Raw genomic sequence first — 27,711 nt, 5'->3', positions numbered from 1 at the left:
GCTGCTCTGCACAAGCATGTTTGTATCAGTACAATCTGGGAATACCTTGACACCTGTGTTTCCCATGCTCCCTCAGCTGCTGGTGCCAGTGGAAGAGGACTGTATTTTTTTCTCACACTGTGCAACTGCCTTTTGGATATTCTCTTCCACAAAAGCCTGCAAGGCTGGGGAGCTGGCTAACCTGGTCCCACCGCATATAGGTGGCTCTACCTATACAATACAAGATCTGTGTTTGAACCTGGCTGTGGCGTGACTATTGTCTTAAAACTCTGCTCATAAGCAAGGTGGAAACATGGTACACCCACATGTATAGAAACCATGGGTTGTATATGTGGACATGTGGAGTCAACTTGTTTATAGTACAATAAAACTGAATATGGGCTTTGAGTTTAAAGACTGCACAAGCACTAACATACCCCACCTGCCTCAAACCCTCAATGCTCCCCTGTATTTAAAGGTAGAACCATTTTGTCTGTGTTCCGTTCCTCTCTAGCTATTTCTTTCCTCTCATTTTCCACATGGTGTGGAAATGCAAGAGGAATTCTGCTGTCTGGCAACCCCAGTTCCTTGCCAGCTCTTAACTAATATGGAGTCTGGACATATATTGATTTTTCTGCTTTTTGCAGACTGCACTCATCAGTCATTTTATATTACTGAAGAGACCATTAGTAATAAAAATAAAGGATGAAAGGTACAGAGCCCATTAGAGTACTTACTCCATGTGTATGAGGGGGTGAGCGAAACAGTTAAAAGCACATCAGCTTATAATCATGCTGATACAGTTATTAGAATGGTGACTGACATTCAGAGCATGATACCAAGGGATAGAGATGAAATCCCTTCCCCCTCCCAAGTGGAAGGGAGGGAACTGATATTCTATACCAATGCTGAATGTATGTAGCCTCAGATGCTCTCCATGGGTGAGACGGAAAGAAGATTAAATAGCAGAATTGAGGAACATTACACAACAGCCATTCAGTGGTTGGCTCAGGAATGAATGAAATTCAGACCTGTGATGGTAAAACTAAAGTGAGAGACAGGGAGGTTAAATATAAAAAGAAGAGGTGGTGATGTAGTCCTGAAATGAGTTTATAATAAGCAGAGAAAGCAGAGGTGCTTCAACACATTGAGGAACAGTCTAGATGGCTCCTGTTGTCTTGTTGATAGAATAATTTCACTGAACCGCTTTTGACAGCCTGATACAACCTGAGGGTGGTGTAAGCAAGAGCAGCATTTGTATAAATACTGTACAGTGTCAGGGGCTCATCCACTTTTTGAATATGTTAACACTACATACAGGAAAAATGTTTTCAGTGAATATTTTGCAGTTTTGTATTGATCATCTACTTTTTCTTAGCATCCTTGGATGAAGTGCATAGAATTTGGAGCCTAAAGCATTTTGGTTTTGACCAATATGAGTACACCTTCCAGGTATTGGAGCTTGGATTCATATCCCAGGTATTTGAATCCTTATGCTCCAAAGATGGATGCATTTGATGGTGTCTTCAGGACCTCAAATCCCAAGTCAGAGTGCCTTCTAGCACTACCAAATAATGAACTGTGTGTTTGTTTTGTTATAGGTTAGTGGGTAAAGTACGAGAACATGCATACAACCGAAAGTTATCTATCAAAACACCAGGGAAACTGGTAAACACTAGTTCAGTAATATTATTTTAGGTGAGGCCAAGGGGTCAAACTGAAGATATTGTACATGGTTTGTTTGTTTTCGTGTTCCCTCCTCTGTTCCATCCCCAATGACACTGTAAAGGAAAGCTCCGCTTATTCCAGTGGTGAACTGCAGTAGCAATTCCAAAGCCCTTATGCTGCCAGGAGAGAGAGAGGTGATTTCTGGAGCAACCTCTTGGGATGCTGAAACCCAATCTGCAAACTAATGCACTGTGTTCACAGGGTTATGGCAGAATGATGGTAGCTATACTACACCTCTGCTGGGTAGCTGATGAAGCAATGCTACAGTTTGGCTTGAGGATGCTCCATTCTCCAAGGACGAGTGTGTTATTTGAATATCCTGAACACAGAGAAATGAAAGCAAGGGAAAAAATGAAAGAGAGAGGGAGTTAGAAGGAAATTACTGGACTTTACAACCAAAGGTAGTTGTAGAAATATTGTATATCAAAATAAGACTTTAGGTAAAGGTGTAGTTTACACCACTTATACCCCACTTAAGAGGCTAAGACTACACGACATAGTAGTGGTGGGTTCCACATCCTGTCCAGGGATGGACTTCATCTAATACAGTAGAACTTTTCTATCTCCAGTTACTATGTTTTTACATCAAAATATTGGATATCTAGAAGTATTTAGCCCTGATCCTATGTGGAAAAGCTTACTGGCATTTCAACTGCCTTTGGTGGAGCTAGACGTCTAAGATTCTGTCTATACCTAAGTATCAGAGGAGTAGCCGTGTTAGTCTGGATCTGTAAAATGCGACAAAGAGTCCTGTGGCACCTTACAGACTAACAGACGTATTGGAGCATAAGCTTTCGTGGGTGAATACCCACTTTGTCAGATGCATGACATGGGTCATCCACGAAAGCTCATGCTCCAATACGTCTGTTAGTCTATAAGGTGCCACAGGACTCTTTGTCGCTCTCTATACCCAAACTTTCACTAATTCAATTATACCAGTGCAAACCCCTTTCTTGCTACATTTGTATCAGATTGTAACAGGTTACATTGGTTTAGCTTGCTGTACGTTTAATAAACCAGGTTTAAGTCAATTCAGAAGCATACACATATAAAATAGCACTTGTTTAACTAAATCAGTTAAAAAAAAATCACACCTTTAGTTATCCCAGTGCAACTTTGTGTGTAGATCAGACCTAAGAACTTGGCTAGGGAGCAAAACATGGTATTATACAGTATTAATTCAGTCATGATTCTGCCTGACAGTGGTTTAAAGGGCAAAGATTGAAGGTGAAATGAAAGGGAAAAGATTGCTCTTGAACAAAGCAATTAGTTTAATAAATGCAGCTTGGGGAGAGAGTTGAAGAGAAAAGTGAAGGGATCGTCCCCTTGTTAAATATTTAATGTTTGACTTCTGCTACTGGTGGTGTCCTTAGTCATTGTGCCTCTAAATCTATACAGTATATAGTTTAAAGCTAAAGTACAAAAGCCAACTTATACCCTGAAAAACTTAAGTTTGTTCTGAGAAGATATATAGTGGCATGCAAGTTCCACGGCCGAGGGGCAGATGATGGTGAGCGTACAGCCTATGCAACCCATACCATGTATGTATCCTTTTCTATATTTTTCTGATGAATGGAAGGTAGAGAGTAAGCAAAGAGGCCTGAATATATGTATGAGCGCTCTCTCTCTCTCTCTCTCTCTCTCTCTCTCTCATTCACACACACACACTCCTATAAGGTAATCACAGAGGAAGTGCTGACTAAACTGTGCCTCTGAACTGCATTTTTTATCCTGACCTAAGGTCAGGTCCTAATGACTTGCATTGGCACATTTCAAATATCCAAGGAAAGCAGAAACAACAAACGCTTCCAAAAATCTGTGCTCAAGCTTGTTGTTGATCTGCATAATATTGCCTACTCAAATAATGAGCAAAATTACAGCTAAAATTTCAAAAAACAGAAAAACAAAAAGTGGACCCAACTACAACTCCACAACCCATAGAACACCATCTCTGGGAGAAACCATGGCACCAGGGCTGAACACATGGATAGTACACAACACTCCAGCATCATCAATTTATCAAGACTATCCTTGACCACAGCAGAATTATCTCTACTCTCCAAGGGACTGAACTTCTTCCCTACCACAGAACCATACTAACATGTGGAGAAAGAAGAATTCTTTCGCTGACTCTGCCTCAAAGAATTCTTTCATAACAATGACCATACCACCCACAATAACCACATCCCCACTGACAGTCATAAGAAAAAAGAATCATCTGACTGGACACCCCCCAGTGGATGAAACCACACTCTTGATCACTACATTGATTGCTTCAGGAAAAACATGGACTATGAAATCCTTAACAAACATCATATGCACCACAATCTCTCCGCTGCTGAGAAGACAGCTGTACATGCTTCCCAAGATACACAAATAAAGGAAACTAGGCAGACCCATCATATCTGACCATGTCACTTTTACTGAAGGAATAACAAGACTCATAGAATCCGTCGCCAAACCACTCACCATACTAAGGACCAGCTTCCTCCAGGACATAACTGACTTCCTCCAGAAACTTCACAACATTAACAACCTACCTCAGAACATCATCCTTGCCACCATAGATGTCACCTCCCTATATACCAACATCCCTCACAATTACGGCATAAATGCCTGCCTCAAATATCTACAAGACAATGGACAACATTCAGATTTCCACCCCAAACATATTTCCAAACTCATCCATTTAATCCTCACCCATAACAATTTTACATTCAACAACAAACACTTTGTCCAAACCATGGGAACAGCTATGGGTACGAGGATGACACCTCATTGTGCCAACCTCTTCATGGGCCACCTTGAGGAAGAATTTCTGGATGAATGCACTACAAAAATCAATAATATACCTGAGATACATCAATGATATTTTCATCCTCTGGACAGATGACCTAAGCTCACTCACAGATTTCCACCACAACTTCAAGCAGGACCACCATTAAACTCTCTGTAGAACACTCCACGCTAGCATCAACTTCCTGGACACTGTGATCAGCTTCAACAATGGAAACCTACAGACAACTATATAAAAGAAATCCACGTATCACCACACCTACCTTCATAGATACAGTAAGCACTCCAAACATATCAAGAAATCTGTTATCTACAGCCAAGTACTCAGAAACCACAGAATATGCTCTAAGGAGAAAGTCTGGGATATATAAGTTAACACACTTAAAACAGCCTTCATCAATCAAGGATACTCCACCAGAGAAGTAGATTGCATCTTGGAATGGACCACCTGAATACCCTGAGAGAATCTGCTTCAATACAGAAATACAATCTCCTCCAACTGAGCATCCCTAATTGTCACCTACCACCCCTACACAGGCACCCATATAGAGTATCAGTAAACACTCCAAACAGCCCCCCAGTTTCTCCAAGCTCATCATCAGACGCAAGCTCCCCACAGACCAGAACACACCAACCCAAAGCAGCACCAGACCCTGCCAGAGCAACAGATTTAAAACCATATCTCCATTGCTATGATGATCAACACCCCCTGCACCCATAACATACCTTTCAAAAGCCATGGGTCCTATATATGCCTATCACAACATGTGGTGTACCTTATCCAGTGCACTAAATGCCCCAATAACAACTATGCAGGTGAAACCAGACAGACAATCACTACAATCTCAAATGAACTCACACAGGAAAATGATAAATGACAAAAACACCTTGTCACCTGTGGGTGAACACTTTTCACAAAATGATCACTCTGTATCTGACCTCTCAGTTCTCATTCTCAAAGGAAACCTGCACTACATCTTCAAAAGACAAGCCTGGGAGCTTAAAGCCATAACTTTGTTACACACTAAAAATCACAGACTTAATAGAGACACTGACTTATGGCTTTTCACAACAATCTATAACCCCACTGACTTTAGGCCTCAGCTGAGCACTGACAAATTAATTGCTGGAAACCAGTCTATTTCACCTGTGTGTTAGTGTGGTTAAGATGGATATTGGATTTATAACAATGTATTTCGTGTTTAGACTTTATGAAATGCTTGTAAGTTGCTGCAGGCATTAATCTCACATAATTTCTTTATCACATGCTATAAAGTAATATTTAAGTTTTTGGTTTGTAACTATAAAAAATGTTTGCTCTGAAACTGTGAACTCAGTCAGGAGGGATCGTCTCCTGCCCATCAGGGACTCATTCACCTGCACATCTACCAATGTGATATATGTCATCATGTGCCAGCAATGCCCCTCTGCCATGTACATTGGTCAAACCAGACAGTCTCTACGCAAAAGAATAAATGGACACAAATCTGACATCAGGAATCATAACACTCAAAAACCAGTAGGAGAACACTTCAACCTGTCTGGTCATTCAATGACAGACCTGCGGGTGGCAATTTTGCAACAGAAAAGCTTCAAAAACAGACTCCAATGAGAAACTGCTGAGCTGGAATTGATATGCAAACTAGATACAATCAATTTAGGCTTAAATAGGGACTGGGAATGGCTGAGCCATTACAAACATTGAATCTATCTCCCCTTATAAGTATTCTCACACTTCTTATCAAACTGTCTGTACTGGGCTATCTTGATTATCACTTCAAAAGTTTTTTTCTCTTACTTAATTGGCCTCTCAGAGTTGGTAAGACAACTCCCACCTTTTCATGCTCTCTGTATGTGTATATATATCTCTTCAATATATGTTCCATTCTATGCATCTGAAGAAGTGGGCTGTAGCCCACAAAAGCTTATGCTCAAATAAATTTGTTAGTCTCTAAGGTGCCACAAGTACTCCTGTTCTTTTTGCAAAACTAAATGGGCCATTGTGGAACATCAGAATACAAAGACTTTGCTAATTGTCCCCTCATGAAGAGGCTATGTGCAAAAGGGCTCATCCCATCAGACTGAATTCTGGAAGAAGGAAAGAAAAATAGCTGACAAGAAAACTTTTAATCTCTTTTGCTGTTTGGACTCTCACAGGAGCAGAGCTACCAAAGAGAAGCAGAGATCCCCAGGGTCAACCCAGGTTAACCCTAAAAGACATTCAGAGCTGACAGATTACTACAACTCTGTCACCTTTTAAAACCATAGACTGTAACTAAGGCCTGGTTTACATTACAGAATTAGGTCGACATAAGGCAGCTTACGTTAGAGTTACCATACGTCCTGGTTTTCCCGGACATTGCCTCTTTTTTGAGGCTCCGTCCTTTTTCCGGGTGGATTTTTCAAATAACAGGAAATGTCCAGGATTTTTGCAGAGCAGACACTGCAGCTCAGAAAGAGCCCCAACTGGTTCCTCCCATGCATCCACAACTGGTTCATCCATTCCCCTGCAGTCACAGCTGCTGGATCCTGCACACCAATCCCGACTCCCAGCCCAGGGGAAGGGGTTCTGCAGGGAGGTGGTGACTGATGGTGGTCACTGCATCTGGGCTTGTGTCATCTGACCTGCCACCATGACTAGGAGTGACACTGCCCCCCCAGGTAACCCCTCCAGGACCCCCAACTGTATTCCCTCCCCCTTTCCAGCTCCCCACCCCACTCCAGCAGTGTCCTCTTTTTGGGAACCTGAAATATGGTAAACCTAGCTTACATCATCCTAACTTTGTAAGCATCTACACTAAAATGTAGCTCCCACTGATGTAACTTGCCCACTACACCGACTTAATGACTCTACCTCTGCAAGAGGCGTAGCGCTTAAGTCGATATAGTTAGGTCAATGCAGAGTCAGTGTAGACTACACTGTGTCAGTCAGTCTACACTGACACTGCATTGCTTACATCGACTTTTGCTCCCTTTCAGAAACCATCCCACAGTGCCCCACACTGACGGTTACATTGGTGCAAGTGCTCCGGTGAGGATGTGCTCTGCCAGCACAAGAGTGTAGTGTGGTGGACGTGTAAAACAGATTCAATTACTGTGGTGGCTGTATGCCGATGTAACTTAGGTGGACAATTTTGTAGTGTAGACTTACCCTCATTTGTGTATATCTGATTGCCTGCTTTAACCTTGTAATAATGCTCTTATATCTTTTTCCTAGTTAGTTCTTAATAAATCTTTAGTTAGCTAATTAAAGTTACAAACTACAAGCGTTGTTTTTGGTGAGACATCTAAGGTACAAATTGACTTGGAGTAAGTGACTGGTTTCTTGAGACTTGATCTTTCTTGATCTTTTGTATATAGCAGCCATTTATCTGTAAGTCCAGCTTGCCTGGATGGCAAGATAGTCCCCTTTGAGTATTCCAGTCTATCTGTGACTCCATGGTAAGACTGCTATAGTGCTTTAGGTGTTCACACTTGTTATTGGGTTGGTGAAATCCAGTTATAGAACACACAACCAGTTGGGGATGTCTGCCCCACTTCTGGATAGTCTTGAGGTTGCACTCACAGTTGTGAACCACTCCAAACAGTATGACACCACTAAGAACCACCATCAGCTGCCTCCCCTCCACCCTTCCTTCCTCCTGTCTGACTGGCGGGGTGTCAAGGGACCATTCAGAGTGAAGTGGTCCATGAAATATGTGTTAACAACTTATGTTAAACAATCTGTTCCACCTTGTATTTAGCTGTGACATTCTGAGTATGTTTCCCAGACCTGAAGAAGAGCTCTGTGTAAGCTTGAAAGCTTGTCTCTCTCACCAACAGAAGTTGGTCCAATAAAAGATAGTACCTCACCCATCATTCCTCTCTAAAATTACAGCCAGACAGTTTTATTACATGTCCCTCAGGGATTGCTCAGTACAGTTCCTCTGATCAAGTAGGGGCTTCCAAGTCTATTTGTAATACCCCCTTGTAATATACCGGATGTATACCGAGGAATTCCCAAACCACATTTAATAAACACTCAGAGGTGTTAGCTTATTGGCATCCATCATTTACTCCATTTACTTTAGAATATGCACAATCTTTGACTACAGAAAATTGCCACATAGGCTTGTCAGAATCCAATTTTTATTTTTTTTATAGTTTGGACATACAATATCAATGTTTATTTTTAAGCATTTTTATCAGTTTTAATGTTCAAAATTGCAGAAAATTAGGGGGAGGTCTGAAAATAATGTAATGATAGTAGACTTTGAGATTCAAGATGTGAAATCTTTACAGATGTTAAAACAGAAATTGTCAAAGTATACAAAATAAATATGCTTAAAGCGAACTCTAAGAAGTTCTTAAGTAACACTTGCCTTTCTTTATATTGCTGTAAATTTGGATTGTCATTGATGGAAATACTTTTATCATTTTCTGTGTGTAGGGTGAAATTGACATTTACTGACATTTGGCGACAAAAATCTAATCCTTCCAAGCTGCACATAGAGGAATCCCTGTGAGTGGAAAAGCAGGGATAAGCAACAAGAAAAAATATGTGAGCAAACAAAATCCACTCAGACCTTTGCTCTGCCACAGTTATTTCATAACCTATTTATTACAGTGAATGGCTTTCAGGGGCTTGACGTGCGCATTCATTTGTACAGTCCTGTTCCCAGATATTCTTGCAGGCTTATCTAGTTATGTCATAGCAAAAAGGAAAGCATGAAAAACAACCAAGAAAGTCTCTACAGCCAGTACTTGGCATAAAAAGTGTTAGCAAGTGCTAACACAGTAATTAGATGTACCCAGTGCTTTCTGACTTCACAGATGACAGTCTGCGGTTTGCCTGCCCACCCAAAGTGTGTGGGAGGGCAAACCCAAGTCTTCGAATTATAGCTGTAGCGAGCGCCTTATCACTTTCTTTATCAAGATTTTCACAGTGACTGGGAAAGGGTCACACCCAACATCACAAGACGTTCGGGAGTTGGAGATGAGATATCTTTCCTCTCCCACAATCAAGTTGTACAAGATTCCTGCATCATAATATTCAATATCTTATCTCTATACAGTGTACGTTTACTGCAATGTCATTGTTATTGTACCTAAATGTACAGAGAGTTCAGAAAAATCAAATGAGAAAGCAGGAGTTTAAAAATGAAATAGAAACAGAATGATTCCATGCTGTACCAGAGGTATGATCAAATTCTTGATTGCTATCAATAGACCCAAACAATTAGGAATACTTGGATTTTCAAAAAGCCTTTGATAAAGACCCTCACATAAGGTTGCTAAAGAAACTAAACTGTCTTGGGTGGAGAGGTAAAGTATATCATGGGTCAGAAACAGAGAATTGGAATAAGTGGGCAATTTTCAATATGGCAAAATGTTAACAGTGGAGAGGTCCAAGCATTTGTGGTGGGAATGGTGTTTTTAATAAGTCGATGATCTAGAATGAGACTTCACAACTGTAGATGACACAAAATTGTTTAGCAGAGTCAAGCGAGGACTGCAAGGCACTCCAGAGAGACTTAAAGTTAAGAAAGAGAACAGCATGGTTTTATACGTTGACAAATATAAGATGATATGTATTGGACGCAATCATTTGAACAACTCATACATATTGCTGGGTTTTAAATTAATTGAGTAACTACTCAGGAAAAAACACCAGATTCTCCAATCCACTAAGGCCCCTTTGTACTGCTTAAGTGGTTGGAGAGGGCCAGCAAAGAATTCCTCTTGTGTAGGGGAACTCTCTGCCAGCATAGCCACACCCTGCACCAACAGTCTCCTTGCCCTGCAGTATAAGGGGAGGGAAGGAGTGTGTCAGGGCGTTCTGAGGCACAGTAGAGCAGACGTATGGCAGAGCAGAGCCCCACCATGCCTGATCCTCCACTGGCACAAGGTTCCCTGAGATCCAGTGAAGCACTAACTTGTGCTGGAGCCAGGTGGCTCTCTATAGCTCCCTGATTTGTACTCCCATCTGAAGGAACTGAACCCTTGAGCATCATTACAAACATCTTAATAGAGACGTATGCTCCATGGTCTATGCCAGTTTAAAAACAGCAAAGAAAATATGAAGGTGTATTAAAAACAGGACAGGAAATATTACTGAAAAATTAATGTCATTATAGAAATAGTATTCCAGATGAGGGCATATTAACAGTGTGCAGTTCTGGCTACTATTTCAGGAGAGAGATGATAGAACTATCTGGTGACAAAAATGACTAGCGGCATGGAGAGACTTTCATATGAAGACTGAAAGAAAAGATTGGGGGCTGGTCTACACTAGGAGGGATCGATCTAATATACGCAACTTCAGCTACGTGAATAGTGTAGCTGAAGTCGAACTATCTTAGATCGATTTACTTCTCGTCCTCACGGTGCGGGATCGATGTCTGGGGCTCCCTCTGTCGACTCCGCTACCGCCGTTCGTGCTGGTGGAGTTCCGGAGTCGACAGGAGCACGTTCGGGGATCGATATATCACATCTAGATGAGACGCGATATATCGATCCCCGAGAAATCGATCGCTACCTGCCGATACGGCGGGTAGTCTAGACGTACCCTGGGACTGCTTAGTTTAGAAATGAGATATGAAAGAGGGGACATGATAAAGATATAACAAAGTGTTTTATGGCACACAGAAGGTAAATCCAGCCCTCCTGTTTATCCTTTCTCTTAATAAAAAACAGGTACATTCAATGAAACTGAAAGTTAACCATTTAATAGCAATAAAGGGAAATACTTTTTTTATACAATCTGTGGAACTTATTGCCACAAGATATAAGTGAGGTCAAGACCTTAGTAGGATTCAGAAAGCATTATCCATTTATGCTGATAAGAACATCCGCTGTTAGGGTATACAGGAGAAAAATAATTCTAAGGAATATAAACTCTTATGCTTAAAGGCATAAGCCACCCTTTTAACTGATGGGGGTAAGGAAGAAACTTTCTTTGTGAGCAGGTTATTCCATAACTGCGTACCACAGAGGAACCATTTCCAAGTTCAAATCTATCCTATTCCCTCCTCAGCAGAGGACCATGGTTGTGATGTCCAAACTGCTTGCAGATCCTCTTTGAAATGTTACTGAACCACACAGGGAAGAGCTGAGTTTAAACTGTTCTTATGCAGGAGGCAGGCTTCTCCCTCCCTCAGCCAGTCTCCCTTCTGCAAGAGGGAAGCCCCTGCAGCTGCTGCTCAGTGCCAGGCAGGGAGAAAGCATGGAGCCTAGTGTCTGCAACCTGGCTGGAGGAGGAGGTAAGACATGGAGAAAAATGTGACAGTGAGTTTTCACTTTTTCAGGCTTATTCCAATAGTAAAGTTTTATTACAGACAGTACTGGTAGTAGTAATAGTAGCTTTATTTTCTCTATCTATGTCATGCAAAGGGAGGGATCCATGAAGTACGTAGGAGAGGTGGGTTGCTTGCGATTGGACCATATGGGTAAGAAATGTAAATTACTTTCACCCCTGCCCAACCCCAGGGCTCCCAGCTGCCTCTGCAGCTGGTAGCTCCGGGGATGATTTAAAGGGCCCTTCTCCTAGCTTCAGCTGAATCCCTGAGCCCTTTAAATCCTGATTTAAAAGCCCTGGGATTTAAAAGCCTCTTCTCTTCTGAAAGAGGCCACGCCTCTTCCGGTTGAGGCCCCTCCCCCTCTGCAGGACTCTGGAGTACCGGCAAGTCCTTTAAGTTACTTTCACCCCTGTATTAAGGTGACTGCCTGATATTATATTTACAGCAATGACTTTTTGGGTTGATGTTCTGTGGTCTACTGGCCAAAATGGTCAGGGATGCAACTCCATGCTGTGGGTATCTCTATATCTCCAACTGCCAGGAGCTGGGATTGGATGTCAGGGGACTGATCACTTAATAGTTGACCTGATCTGTTCATTCCCTCTGAAGCATCTGGCATGGGCCACTGTTAGAAGACAGGATGCTGGGCTAGATGGACCATAGGTGTGACCCAGTATGGCCGTTCTTATGTTGAATATTTGGAAAAGATAAAGTAGACTGACTTGTTTGAATATAGAGATACTCATAAACAAGTGTTGGGCCACAAAATCTTAAACTCTGTCAAAGGAACATTTTGCTCAGATTTCAGAAACATAGTGTCTTGTTGTATTTGGGTACAGAAGTGAAAGTTGCCTTGAGGCAACTTTAACTTGTGAGACTGGCGCTTGCACAGCAAATCATGGTAGGTTTAACTGACCTTGGCAAAGGCACAGAGATTTTTATTTTCACAGTGATAAGCCCTTTTTGGACATATTCCCCCCATGTATTAACTGCAAACAGGCTTCTTTCTCTGACCACCCTCCCCACCACAACACGTATAGGCTTGGCAGAATTTGATTTTGATAATTTTAAAATTTTGTTGTATAATATCAGTGTTTATTTTTGAGCATTTTTTTTGGTTTTTATTGATTTACATTTAAGCAGTTGTGGGAAACTGGGGTGGGGTGGGGTGGGGCCGGTCTGGCCATTTTTAATGACAGGAGACACTGAGATTCAAAAAAGTTAAAGCTTTAAAATGGCTAAAACAAATTGTCAAAATATACAAAGTAAATATCCTTAAATCAAACTAACAGTTTTTATGCAGCATATTTCTTACTTTTGCCTACCTGTAAATTTTGATTGTTACTGATGTAATTTTTTCCATCAGTTTGTGTGTGTACAGTGAACTCGACATTTACTGATAGCCGTCTAACCCTTTCAAGCCTAAATATGTAGTGTGTGTCATCACCTTCATGCTTTGCTCCTCAAAATGCTATTGAGGCTAGGGAGAAGGAAGTCTAAGGTCTTATAATACCTGGCAATTATGCAGGGCAGGATTTTGTTCCACACTTTTGGGCATATTTTTACATTTATGTGCTGTCTTTAAGGCATCAGTAAGATGGTAGCTGGAGTAAGGCGAAGCAAATGTGACTCTTTTTTGTTGTTGAAGAGACTGATGCACTAGGATCAGATTTTGATCCTCTTACTCATGCTAGTAGCTTTTTATGCCATGAGCAGCCTCACTGATTTCAATGTGACTACTAGTCGAGTAAGGTACTACACTCAAGGTGAGTAAAGTTATCAGAATCTTATTCTGATGAAAAAATTTTAGTCAGGTGGCAGTTTTTCTTACCACAGAATATCTGGTGGACTGTGGCGATTGTCATATCAGCGTACATTCATTTCTCATGTAAGTGAAGAACTGCTGATAGTTATTTAAGTAAGGATAGAGAAAAGTGTAAAAGCAGAAATAGCACTAGAAAAAAATAGAGCTGAGCTCATGCAAAATATGAGTTCCACTATTCTGACTGTTCTCAGTGGTACCAGATGACAGAACAAGGAGTAATGGTCTCAAGTTGCAGTAGGGGAGGTTTAGGTTGGATATTAGGAAAAACTTTTTCACTAGAAGGGTGGTGAAGCACTGGAATGGGTTACCTAGGGAGGTGGTGGAATCTCCTTCCTTAGAAGTTTTTAAGGTCAGGTGTGACAAAGCCCTGGCTGAGATGATTTAGTTGGGAATTGGTCCTGCTTTGAGCAGGGGGTTGGACTAGATGACCTCCTGAGGTCCCTTCCAACCCTGATATTCTATGATTCTATGACTCCTAGGCCCATATTCTGCCTTCCTTGCTTATGTTGAATAGTTCCTTATTCTGAGAGTAGACCCATTTTTACTTGAGGCATAAGGGAATACTTAACATCAGTAAAAAGGGGCACAATCTGGCCCAGAATGATCATGATAAAAGCAGGAAGAGGACAACCAACAAATGTAGATGTGGTTTACAGATTATTTTTAAAATAGCATTTTGCCTTTGTCACTCAATGTTCTGAACCACTCTGGTGTGAACAGACTGATCCAAGAAATTAGATTGTAGGCTCCTTGGGGCAAAGTCCAAATCCCTGTCTTTATTGGTTTACAAAGAAAGATGCACATTAATGGCCCTGTAGAACTAGTAACAGCCAATGAAGCCTGGGAGGTACTGTGTTTCTGGTGTCCTACAAATTGCTGTCCCCCTTGACTACAAGAGAGTTTTCAGGCCTTCTTCCTGAGTTTACCATCTGCTAGCAGATATATTAGTGTTGGTTGCTGTGGTAACTAGCATGCAAAATACTGTGACCAAACCTTGGAACACTGGTATGTAAACCCAGTTACTGAGCTGTGCACTGGGGATCCATGTAGGGACTAAGGGGGCAGAATTTCTTCCCCTTCCTGGGCCATGGAAAAGTGGCTACAGACCCCAAGACAAATCTCTCTGTTGGGAGAACAATGTGTACATCTGCATAGCTGCAGAACCACTAGCTCTACCTAAAACTCCCCAGGGAGGAGCTCAGATGGCTCCCATGGAACAGAACATGACAGTGTGCAAGACATGCAGATCGCCTGTGTGACTCTCCAAATCCTGATCCTCCCCGTTCCACAGTGGAATGGCACCAGATTGGTCAGGGCATACAATGGCTGCAAAAGACAATATGGGGGAATGATATGACCGTATAACAGTGGTTTTCAACCTGTGGTCCATGGACCCCTGGGGGTCCGCAGACTGTTTAAGGGGTCCATGAAAGGTTGTCTTTACCGGAGAACAGTGGTTTTACCTGGGGGTCCGCAGACTATGTCTAAGATTTCCAAAGGGGTCTGCACCTCCATTCAAAATTATTTAGGGGTCTGCAAATGAAAAAAGGTTGAAAACCACTGTCCTATAAGATCTTAAAAAAACTACCTGTAAATGAAATCTTTGGTAGATGAGAAGTAGTTTGGTAAAACATCTTATTGACAACAGCCCTAGCCTGATGAAACAAAATAGTTGCAGTATGAATGTAAAGTCCGGTATGCTTATCTGTGTTCTTAGATTGTGCAGCTTGAGGTAAAAACTGATGTCATCCTAGGAACATAGACTATTTATTTTTGCAAATGGGAAATGAAAAGGAATTAAAATGAAAGGAGAACGTTACCTCCTCATTCCAGCAATTTTATTTGATGTAGCATCTACACAGTTGGTGGTTATTTTAAACTTCAGGCACTCACATGGAAACCTGGAATTCTAGAAATGCTCTAACTCTGATCCCATCTCGATTATTCTGTTCTATTCAAATTTGTATAGTGCACACATCACCACGAATGCCTATGTACTGTCTTTAAAAGAAGCCAGCAATGGCTTTCACTGTCTATCAAGGGAACTGTGGGAGAAAACATCATTTTCTGTAAAAGAATATATGCAATACAAGTGTACAAAGGAAGGTTACTTTTTATCTAGTAAATACCAGAGACAAGGTATAAATGAAAAAACTCCAGAGTGACTTTTTTGCAAATAATTCTTTCCTATCTTGCTCTTACCAGGAGCTGCATAGTTTGTCCTAAGCAAATAAAAAGTTAAAATAAATAAGTTATATTCAAAATAAATTTATCTCACATCCTTTCACAAAATACAAGATTCTCACTCTATTTCACTATGCATGTCTAGCAGAAATAATTTTTTTAAAAAAATACAATACATAGCTAATCTCTTAAGGATATCACCCCTTTACCAGGGATTTCGTGATTTGATCTCAAACATTGTTCCTCATCTTTGGTGCAGGATGTGTGACAATAAGCTCCAACTGCTAGATGGCTGTGCTACACCAGCTAAAAATAATCTGTGGTCAATCCAGAAAGTATATATGAGAATGTGCCAGAGGTGAGGAGTGAGGCTGGCCTATAACATGTATAAACACATGTCAGAATGACAATTGGAATGTATACAAAGCCATTGTTTGAGATTTCCTACACCTTCGGAGTCTCATTCTTCTGCTAACGTGCACAAACATAGATGCTTTTTTGACAGTGTATCAAAAGTCACTGCTAAATATAGAAAGCTGTCACATGCTGTAACATTTCAATTCATTGCAAACTGCAGCAAGCATCTTACCAGAATTCTTTTAACCTTGCTACAGGTTTGGTGCACTTTTTGCTTATTTTTTCCCCTTCTGATTCTGAAGAGCTAAAGTAGATGAACAGCAAATAAGCAGGAAGCTTTGATGGTTCTATTTAGCTTGTTAAATGTACAAACATGTCTGAAGCAACATGGAAAGTGGTAGTGGAGAGGATGGGTGAGTGAGTCACTTTTAAAGCAAAGCAGGCAAACTTAAAAAAAAAAAAAGTGTGTCTTAGATCCATGCCCAAAATATTCAGTTGATGCCTCAGTGAAGATTCTGAACTTAAAACCTATTTTCCCTCTCATTTGTTATTTTTATGTCTTACATAATGTGACTGATTCATAGAAATCTATTTATATACTCTAGGATATGAGCCAACTCTGAAATCCTTACTCTGTCTTTACTCAGGCAAAATGGCTATTGTGATTAATGAAGTGAATGAGGTCTGCCAATAAAGTTTATCTCTGAATTCAAGGGGAGCATTTCCAGAGTAAGGATTACAGTATAAGGCCAGATATTTTGTCTATATTCCATGTAAAGATGCCATTTAAAAAACAAGGAATTTTAGGCCATGCCATGTCTCATTTGAGGGTTAAGTTTCCTTAGATTCCAATAGCATCTCCGATTTAACCTGTGAGGCACATGTTACAAAGAACTAATGTTCCCACAGAGACTAGGGGCGTCCAACCTTTTCAACCAGAATGGCAAACATATTACTTCAAAAGGGTCAAAGGGCCACAATCAATACAATTCTTTCCCTAATTCCACTCTCTTTGTGTCACTCAGGTAGCACAAAGGGAGTGGAAGACACCCACAAGTCCCCCTGCTGGGAACTGTCCCAGTCTGAGGGAGTTCCCATCAACAGCAGGGCAGATGTTCCAGACTTCTAATCCTCTCTTCCTACAACCCCTGGCAAAGGGGGCACACTGAGGAATGGGGGTGGCTGGAGTGTGGTGCACTCCAGCTATCCCCAGCTGGTATACGGTCCTTTCGGGACCACAGCTGGCAGGTGTAAGTTTAGGGCAGCCTCCAGGCTGAGTTGGGACAGAGAATCAGGAAGCAGTAATTGGTTGTTGGTTTTCACTTTCTCATCTTTTCCCTCTCTCCTGGGTTGCCTTGGGTGGCTGTGTGGAGGAGAGCCACACTTGCCAGGGGATGCCATAAGCTCACGGAGCCAATTTCTTCTCTGATCCTGGTAGCCCACAGGGGAGCTGCTGAGCAGTTGCAGCAAGGAAAATACACTTGAGAGCACTCCCAGCTCACACCAGAGCTCTCATTGGGGCTTCAGGGGAGACAGCCTATAGACTGTGCCTTCCGATTCCTCCCTCTAGTGATGGGGTTGATTTAAAACACTTCAGCCTTTTTTTAAAAAAGAAAAAAGACAAAAAAGCCATGCACCAAGAGAACGGCTCTGGGAAAGCATTTTCAATTCACAATCAAATACAATTTTTCTTCTTAATACCCTTGTCCAAGAAGGCCACAATTTAGAGTGGATAGGGCCCCAGGCTGGATGCTACTGAGATAGGCAATACAGGGGCAAGAAAATAGAACAAAGCAAATGCTCTTCCCTGTCCCTGTCAACCACTAACATTTTATGAATTTAGTATGATAAATGACATTAGAACTCACCCATTGCTAACAGTTGCACTACATATCCATCTGACAGCTAGCTCCATTAGTAAAGTCTATAACACAGCAAATAGTCTTATACAATTCTCTTTTAATTATGAAGTGACTAGTGATTTTCGGTGCCTTTATTTTTGCTGAGCACCACCTTCGGAAGGCTCAGCTCACTGCGTGGGCACCCCTCATGGCTGGGAGTGGCACAGCAGGCTCATTCTTCATCTATCATCCCCTGCTGACAGCTGTTCTGGCCCTGGGGTGGTCTGTCTCTTCTCGTGACTGTGCCCTCTGGCCAGGTCACAGTTTAGTTCCATACCTTCCAGTGTAACAAAAATACAACTAAAAATCCCAAAACTTCCCAACACAAAAGATGCTCCTGCCTTCTCTTAAGCAATTCCTCAGTCTGTCCTTAAGGCTCTGTTTTCAGCCCCATCCTGGGTTCAGTAGTCCTTATGGTAAGCTTCTATGCCCATTTCTCGGGGCTGGTAGGGGAACCCAGTCTCACCCTCTTGTCTGAATTCTGGCCCAGGAATCCTATATCAAGCAGCTAGATCTGCTCCTTCAGATGTGCTGCTGTTTTTCAGGGCCGCTTCCTACTTTCCCTCCTTGTGCTGTTTCCCACGTGCATAACACAGGCTGTCCTCTGGTTCTCAGGCATCTGGCTTCTAGGTCCTTCCAGCATCTTTCTCTGCTGGAATGTCAATCCCTCAAGACTGCCTCTCTACGCTTGGCTTCCTTTCCAGGGCCACCACAGAGATTAATTCCATCCCTTTGGCCTTCTTACTACTGACCACATCCTCTCTCCTGTGTTTATCTGTACATCTCGTGGACCTCCCCTATAGCTTTCACTTCCTTTACTGAAAAAGACCCAGCTTCTGTCTAGCTGGGTCTAATAAAAAAAATCAAGCCTGACACACCCTTTTGATTGGCAAGGTGGGCTACCAGTGGTGTCAGAGTCCTGTTAAATCTTTGTTCACCTGTGTGGGGAAGAGGCTCCATAACAGACACCTAAGAACTGAGGCATCCAAAATCAATTTTGAAATGTTAGGTCTATGGCATTCTTGCTCCTAACACATTATGAAGTCCATTACAAACCTTCTCTTTATTAGACCTACAGTACCTTGCTGTTGCATACAGGGCCTCATCACCCCAATAACAACTTCGTGAAGAACATATACTCTATCTGAGCAGAATCAGAAACCAATGTGTTAGAGCCAATGACTGATTAGTTTCAGAAGGCTGGATCACTGAGTCTGGCTGCACTCTAAATTATGCCAGGTAAAGAGGTTTTATAGGAACTGCTGCACTGTCCAGTGATTATCGGAGTGATGTACACTCTTGGTCTGCTCCTTCCTGTTCCCTCCAAAAAACCTGGGAACATACACTAATTCAGAGGATCCCAGATAAGGTCCCAAAATGTAACCCTTCTGCCAGGTGGTGAACAGCAGGTTCAGTATATCTAGGGTCCCTCTTGATAAATAACTAAACCAACTTTAGCCCCCCCTCCCCAAACCTGAGAAAAATAAAGGCAACCTCTCTGGATGCCCTTAACAGGCAGAATGTCACCTTCGCAAAAACACTTCAAGACTGTGTACACACTAGGGAATCTTTATTAGGGGAATGGAGCAGAGTTATGAATTTGGGAAAACACAGCAACAGAATATATACACAAATAAAGAGTATCATACTCCCCTCACCTTCCAATAACTTTGGCAGTAACATATCTAACTTACTTCTCACCTGCCAGTAAGACTGTCCCACAGGTGATAGTCCCTTGGCTATACCACCTCACCCATTCACCAAATCCTACTCACGGTTTGGATCAGCAAGTACCAGTTGTCCAACTGTCTCTTTGCAGGTCTGACAATTGCTTGGTCCTGCCTGGAGGCCCCACCACTTAACCCAGTTTAGTAATTCAGATTTATTAAGGGGTACTGGGTAGGTGAGAACTCACCAGAATCCACTCAGTTGTGCTGCACACCTTGGAGTCCTCTGTGACAGCTCTTGCAGCAAAGTCCTCAGTCTGCATGGTCTTTCATAGCAAAATCCCCACATGAGAAACCAAGAACACTAGGCACCCTTAAGCAAAATGCTGACTAATTATAAACATGCTCTTTCTCATAGGACAGGAACTCTAACCTCTCTTCAAGCTTCTCTGGCAGCCAACTATGTCTCAAAATCCAAGTTCATATATAGTTACTGTGACTCGCCTACTGTCAATGGGAATTGTGGGTAGGTAGTGTATGCAAATGAAGCTCTCTATGGCAGCACTAGTCTATTTTCAACAACAGAGGGGGCAGAGATCTCTTTCCCCTCTGGTGCTTCAGACCATACAACAGCATGTGTGTGTTGTTTAAACTCTAAGTACACTGCTAGTTAAGGACTGAGCAGAAATCCTAATTGTGAATTTTCTTACTGGCTCTATGTTTAAAATAGACCACCTGGAAAATTAGTTTTTGAAGTGCACTTACAGCAATGTAAAAACCATGGAATTTAGGAAATACAGGTACTTCTAGGCTGAGATTTTATATGCCTTAAAACCCAATGAAAGCTAAGGCTAGTGCCAAGTTATAAACCTCAGAAAATAGATGTTGATAATGGAGATGCTGTTGCTAATAGACATTTAACTATAACAGCACTGGCAGGTGCTTCGGTGATAATGAAAATAATGGTCCTTTACAGATAAAGCATGGCTAATGTCTTTTCTTGATAGCCTTCCAGCATGCTAGAAGGGCTGAGAAGCACACAAGTGCAATTCATGGCATCTGTAGTTTCCAGGAGTTTTATTAAGAGCACTTTGCTGACACACTAACCACTCTCATTACATTTTGATTTCAATGTGGCTCTTGCAAAGAATCTGAATAAAAAGAATCTGAAGTAACAGGAAAAAAAATGAAATAATTGGTCTTTCCTAAACTTTGTACTTATTTGATTCCCTTTCACTGTAATTATCTTTCTTCCTGTGTCACTATTTTCTTATGCTGGCACCGATCACAGGGTGTAACTACCCAAACAATAGCGACTCTTACATTGGACAACTGATTCCTTCTCCTTCTCCTCTATGGAAGACTGAACAAGATGACCCCAGAATATTATTAGACTTTCCCTACCTCTGCTCCACAGAGAAACACAGAACCAAGAAGATGATCCCCCCAAAGCCTTCAGCCCCTTGCAATCACAAGAGATTGAGCATGGGGAATATGACTCTAGAGGATGATCTCAACATGGCGCTCAAGACGAAGATACGAACAAACAAAACAAATGAGGAAATAAATGAAAATGATTTTTCTTCCTTCAATCACATACAAAGTCCCTGCCACTATATTCTTCAGTAAAGTTGCTTCTTGACCTTAAATTTGGTGACCAATTTAACTCCATGCAAATGAGACGGCCTAGTGAATAATTCACACTGAATAATCTGTCCAGTGAGTTTAGCCACTTTTTCTGTTGGTGAGACGTCTACAAACAGACAAATTCCTCCAGTGTGCTCCTTATTTGAGAATATTCAGCAAAAGGTTTTTGCACCTTAAAAAAAGAAAATGTGAATTAATTATGGACAATTCCCTTTTGATAGTTACTGTTCAGGTTGTATTAGCAACCTGTATGTAGGCATACAGGGTACATGGTATTGCTTCTGGCTTCTAATTGGATGAGTGTGTAAAGAACTTTTGGAATGAAAACAGACCTGTGAAAATTGAAAGTTTGCCTTCCATGAACATGGGAGGAGGGATAGCTCAGTGGTTTAAGCATTGGCCTGCTAAACCCAATGATTGAGTTCAATCTTTGAGGAGGCCATTTAGGGAACTGGGGTAAAATTCTATCTGGGGATTGGTCCTGCTTTGAGCAGGGGGTTGGACTAGATGACCTCCTGTAGTCCTTTCTAACCCTATGATTCTATGAACATGTGCCTGAACTTCTTTCCCTAAACATTTGTGCCATTAAAACACATTCACATGTAGGTTTGTGGAGAGCAAACCCAAGAGAGGTGTCAACATGGCCTAAGCAAACATTCATAGAATTTGTTTATAGCATTCAGCCAGTTCTCCTTGGCCCTGATCTAAAGCTCATTGCCTTCAATGGGATTTGGATCAGGCATCATGTGAGCAAATAGCTGTACATTTGTATGTATCTATTTTAGTTATACTCTATAGCACCCATCACATATCACCATTGGTTTTATTCTACAGTAACCATTGCTCATCACCATAGTATGTAAGTATCTAATCTATGCTGTTGGTAGCCAAGTAATTGTGTATGTTTTTTCCTAATAAGGAGGATTGTATTGGTGTCTCCAGGACCAGAGAATTCTGAGTGCTAATTAGCCTTTGAGAAAATAAAATCCCTGCTGGGTATTTAACCTACATTTGTTTGATTTTAATTTACAGAGTGTCCAGGTCCGAGTCTGTTGTTAGAGATGAAACCCTTGCAATTCAATAGGATTTGTCTGAACTACCAAAAGGGTTATGGAAATAATCTTTGTAATGTCATTTCTCTGAGACAGCACAGTCTTGGAGCATGAAGGGGATTATTGGACAAGTTAATTTGCTTAGAGCTAACAGATTTTCCTTTTCCCCAGCTGATAGCGCATTTTAATTGTAAAAGATCTTAGTCTAAGTTCTAATCAAGCATATGACTGACAAAGTTATCACTCTGAGACCAGTGTTAGCCACTCGCTGCCTCCAGGAGATTAACTAGGGCACCAGTTACAGCAAAAGGCAGCGTGCAGAAAACAAAGGCAACTGGAAGCATGCAAAATATAAACACATGATTATTTTCTATATGTGTGAAGTACATTGTCAGGCTGTCATATTGGATATTTTCCAAGATGCTGTTGAAGGATGAGATCCTGGAAATTACCTACAGTCCTCCTGAACCAGTGGTTCTCAATCAGGGGTACACATACTCCTGGGGGTATGCAAAGATCTTTCAGGGGTACATGAACTCATCTAGATATTTGCCTAGTTTTACAACAGGCTACATAAAAAGCACTAGCGAATCAGTACAAACTAAAATTTCATACAGTCAATGACTTGTTTATACTGCGCTATATACTATACACTGACATGTAAGTACAATATTTATATTCCAATTGATTTATTTTATAATTACATGGTAAAAATGCAAAAGTAAGCAATTTTTCAGTAATTGTGAGCTGTGACACTTAGGTATTTTTATGCTGATTTTACAAGTCGTTTTTAAGTGAGGTGAAACTTGGGGGTATACAAGACGAATCAGTACAGTTGTCTGGACAGGTTGAGAGCCACTGTCCTGAACTAACAAGGGGCTTTAGTCTGCTATCAAAACAATCTGGTTCTCTCAATGGCAAAGGGAAAGTCCAAAGAAGAAAAAGTAGAAAAGAAAATAAAACACCTGATTGTTTGTTTAATAGCCAACTACACTGCAGCTATACTTCATTATTAACTCAGAGCATTCTTAACTATCCTGTACACAGCACTGCAGATCTGATTTAGCTTAATCCAATACTCTATGTTGCATCTGGTAGATGGCTGTCTGTCGTACCCAACAAAAAACATCACGGCATCATGTGTGTTCTTATGTAGCTGTATAGTCTGATTGGTGAGAAGCAAGACTGGAAACAGATATCACACAGAATGTGCAGGCTCCCATTGAAGACATGGCTTTCTTTCAATCAATGTTTTGCATCTGTCTTCCTCAAAGTGTTTACAACCTTTACTGATAGTTGCTCTCCATTCAGAGCTATCCTTGGCTATGTTTTAATGTTTATGCTGTATGAGGTGAGGTTCTGCTTACTCGACCACCGCTCCTGCATTTTACAAGTTTCTGATCTCTATAGAAATTTTTTGGGGGGAGTCTATCAGCGTCCCGTCTGATAACATGTCCATCTAACCTGAGCTTTGATTATCGTTGCCTCAAAGCTGGTTGTTTTTGCTTTTTAAAGGAAGTTAATGTTTAAAACTTTGTCCTGGCAGGGGACTTTCAGAATAGAAGGGAGACAGCACATGTGAAATTTTTCAAGTTGCTTCATGTGTCTAGTAAACTGCCCATGTTTCACACCCATATAAAAGGGATGCTGTTGCTGCTGGATTGTATATCATCAGTTGATTGTTGATGGTTAGATGGTGTGCTGTTTGATTCTCCTATGTTGAAATCTTCCAAAGATCTGGCTTCCTTTTCGTATTCTATTTGATATTTCTTTATCCAGGGAATCGTCACTTGAGATAGTACTGCCAAGGTATGAAAAGTGATTGATGCTTTTTAGGTCTATAGCCTTGTTGGTGATGTTTGGCTCAGTGCTAATGATTGGTGGAGCTGGTTGGAAGAAGTCTTCAGTTTTTTCCAGGTTGATGATAAGTCCAAACAGTTTGGCATCTCGTAGGCACAAAGGAATTGGGTTAGAAACACAGGGCCAAATCTTGGAGATATACAAATTTACACCAACTGAGGATTTGGTGTGAGAGATGTCTAGTGGAGCCCCTGAGGAAGCTGGTAAGAGGTGCAGAAGGTGGTGGCTCATCTGCATAACATCAGGGAGCACGAGGACTTCATCAACAGGACGTACATGGAAACATCTGGGAAGGAGTATACTAGCTGACTACAGGAAAGAGAATTGGCTGCTCTGTGAGGGGGAGATTGGCTGCTGGTCACCTCAGAACCAGAAGTATGCAATTAGGCAGCAGCAGAGACCAACCTCCTCCCCCCCCCCAAAAAAGTAAATACAGCACAGTACTGTGTTGAACATAAACTACTAAAAAATAAAGTATCAGAGGGGTAGCCATGTTAGTCTGGATCTGTAAAAGTAACAGAATCCTGTGGCACCTTATAGACTAACAGACGTATTGGACCATAAGCTTTCGTGGGTGAATACCCACTTTGTCAGATGCATGTGAAAAATAAAGGGAAAATTTAAAAAACATTTGACAAGGTAAAGAAACTGCTTCTGTGCTTGTTTCATTTAAATTAAGATGGCTAAAAAGGTATTTTTCTTCTACATAGTAAAATTTCAAAGCTGTATTAAGTCAATGTTCAGTTGTAAATTTTTGAAATAAGCATAACGTTTTGTTCAGAGTTACAAAGTACCTCCACTCCTGCAGTGTTAGTAACTCAGAGGTTCTACTTTATGGCAAAACACAATATTTCTATTGTTCTTGAAATGTATTGGGGACAAATTTTTGTTCCAGAAAATGGAGTTCAGGAGAGCTGGCAGTTTCTCAAGGAGACAATATTGAAGGCATAATTGCAAACTATCCCGATGTAAAGGGAAGATTGGCTTCTTCCTTCTTCCTATATGGCTCCAGCTCTTTAATTACCTGAAAATCAAAAAAGGAATCCTACAAAAAGTGGAAACATGGACTAATTTCTAAGGCTAAGATTTTGTCATGGGCAATTTTAGTAAAAGTCACGGACAGGTCATGGGCAATAAACAAAAATTCACAGAAGCCTGCAACATGTCTGTGACTTTTACTAAAAATAACGGGAGGTTGGGGGCTTATGGGGGATGAAGCCCAAGCTTGGAGAAAGAGAGCCCAAACCCCATTGCATGAGGTAGGGGGGTCCAGCACCTGCCACCACCCGGGAGCTCCAGGGCGCTGCCCAGCACCTGAGGTGGCTGGGAGCTCCAGAGACCCCCCTGACTGACAGCTCTGGCTTCACTGCCCTGGGGCTGAAGTGGAAAATCTCATGGAGGTCTCTGAAAGTCACGGAATCCATGACTTCTGTGACATAATCTTATCCATATTAATTGCTAAGGATGAGTACAAAAGAATAGCACAAGCATGTAGGAACAAAATTAAAAAGGCTAAGATACAAAATGAGTGAGAACTAGCAGGGGACACAAAAAGCAATAAGAAGAAGTTCTTTAAATCCATTAGGAGCAAGAGAAAGAAAAAGGAAAATGCAAGTCCTCTACTTAGCTGGGAAGACGAGCCAATAGCTGATGACATCAAGAAATATGAGCTGTTTAATGTCTGTTTTGTTTCAGTCTTCAGTAAAAAGGTTAATGGTAACCAGATACTCAACACAATTAATATTAACAACAAAGGGAAAGAAATGCAAGTGAAAATAGGGAAAGAACAGGTTAAAGGATATTTACATAAATTAGATGTATTCAAGTCAGCAGAGCCTAGGATACTTGAGGAACAAGCTACAGCAATGGTGGAATGTTAGCAATTATCTTTGAAAAATGCTGGAAGACGGTTGAGGTCCCAGAAGACTGGAGAAGGGCAAACATAGTACAGATTTTTAAAAAGGGGAACAAAGAGCACCTGAGGAATTATAGGCCAGTCAGTCTAAGTTTGATACCTGGAAAGATACTGGAACAAATTATTAAACAATCAGTTGTAAGCATCGGGAGGATAATAGGGTTATAAGGAATAGCCAGTATGGATTTATCATGCCAAACTAATCTAATTTCCTTTTTTTGGTTACTGGCCTAGTGAAAACGGGGGAAGCAGAAGCTATGATGTATCTTGATTTTAGTAAGGGTTTTGCACAGTCTCACATGATGGACAAAATGGAGAAAGTCCAGCCAAGAGCAACAAAAATATTTAAAAGTCTAGAAAACATGACCTATGAGAGAAGATTGAAAAAACTGAGTTTGTTTAGTCTAGAGAAGACTGAGAGGGGACATGATAACAGTTTTCCAGTACATAAAAGGTTGTTACAAGGAGGAGGGAGAAAAATGTTCTTCTTAACATCTGAGGATAGGACAAGAAGCAATGGGCTTAAATTGCAGCAAGGGAGATTTAGGTTAGAGATTAGGGAAAACCTCCTAACTGTCAGGGCGTTTAAGCACTGGAATAAATTGCCTAGGGAGATTGTGGAATCTCCATCATTGGAGATTTTTAAGACCAGGTTAGACAAACACCTGCCAGAAATGGTCTAGATAATACTTAAGTCCTGCCACGATTGCAGGGGACTGGACTAGATGACCTCTCAAGGTCCCTTCCAGTTCTATGATTCTATATTCTCATAAGGGAACAGGCAAACCAAAATGTGATCTAGATTAAATCATTATAAAGTGGGTGCTGGTAGAAACACCATATTCAAAGAGTAATTATCAGTGGTTCACTGTGAAACTGGGGGGATGTAACTAGTTGGGTTCCACAGGGGTCAGTCCTGGATCCGGTATTAGTCAATAATTTCATTAATGACTTGGATATTTGAATGAAGGGCATGTTTATAAAATTTGCAGATGACACCTGGGAGGGTTGCAAGAAGTTTGGAGGACAGGATTAGAATTCAAAATGACCTTGACAAACTAGACTGTTTGTCTGAATTCAACAAGATGAAAGTCAATAAAGACAAGTGCAATGTACTTCACTTTGGAAGAGAAAAAACAAATGTACAACTACAAAATGGGGAATAACTGGCTAGGTGGTAGTACTGCTGAAAAAAGATCTGGGGGTTATAGTATATCACAAATTGAATATGAGTCAACAATGTGATGCAGTTTTAAAAAAGACTATTATCATTCTAGGAGATATTAACAGGACTGCTGTATTCAAGACATGGGAAGTAAATGTCCCATTTTACTTGGCACTGGCAAGGCCTCAGCTGGAGTCCTCTGTCGAATTCTGGGTGCTACAGTTTAGGAAAGATGGGGGCTAGATTTACTTGGTCCTCCCTCAACACAGGGGGCTGGACTTGAGGACTTCTCAAAGTCCCTTCCAGCCCTACATTTCTATGATTCTAGTATTTGGCCTCAAAATTGTCTATCTCTGAA

The sequence above is a fragment of the Mauremys reevesii genome, linkage group 3 (genome assembly GCF_016161935.1).
Source record: "Mauremys reevesii isolate NIE-2019 linkage group 3, ASM1616193v1, whole genome shotgun sequence".
NCBI lineage: Eukaryota > Metazoa > Chordata > Testudines > Geoemydidae > Mauremys > Mauremys reevesii.
Note: the sequence above shows the minus strand (reverse complement) of the source record.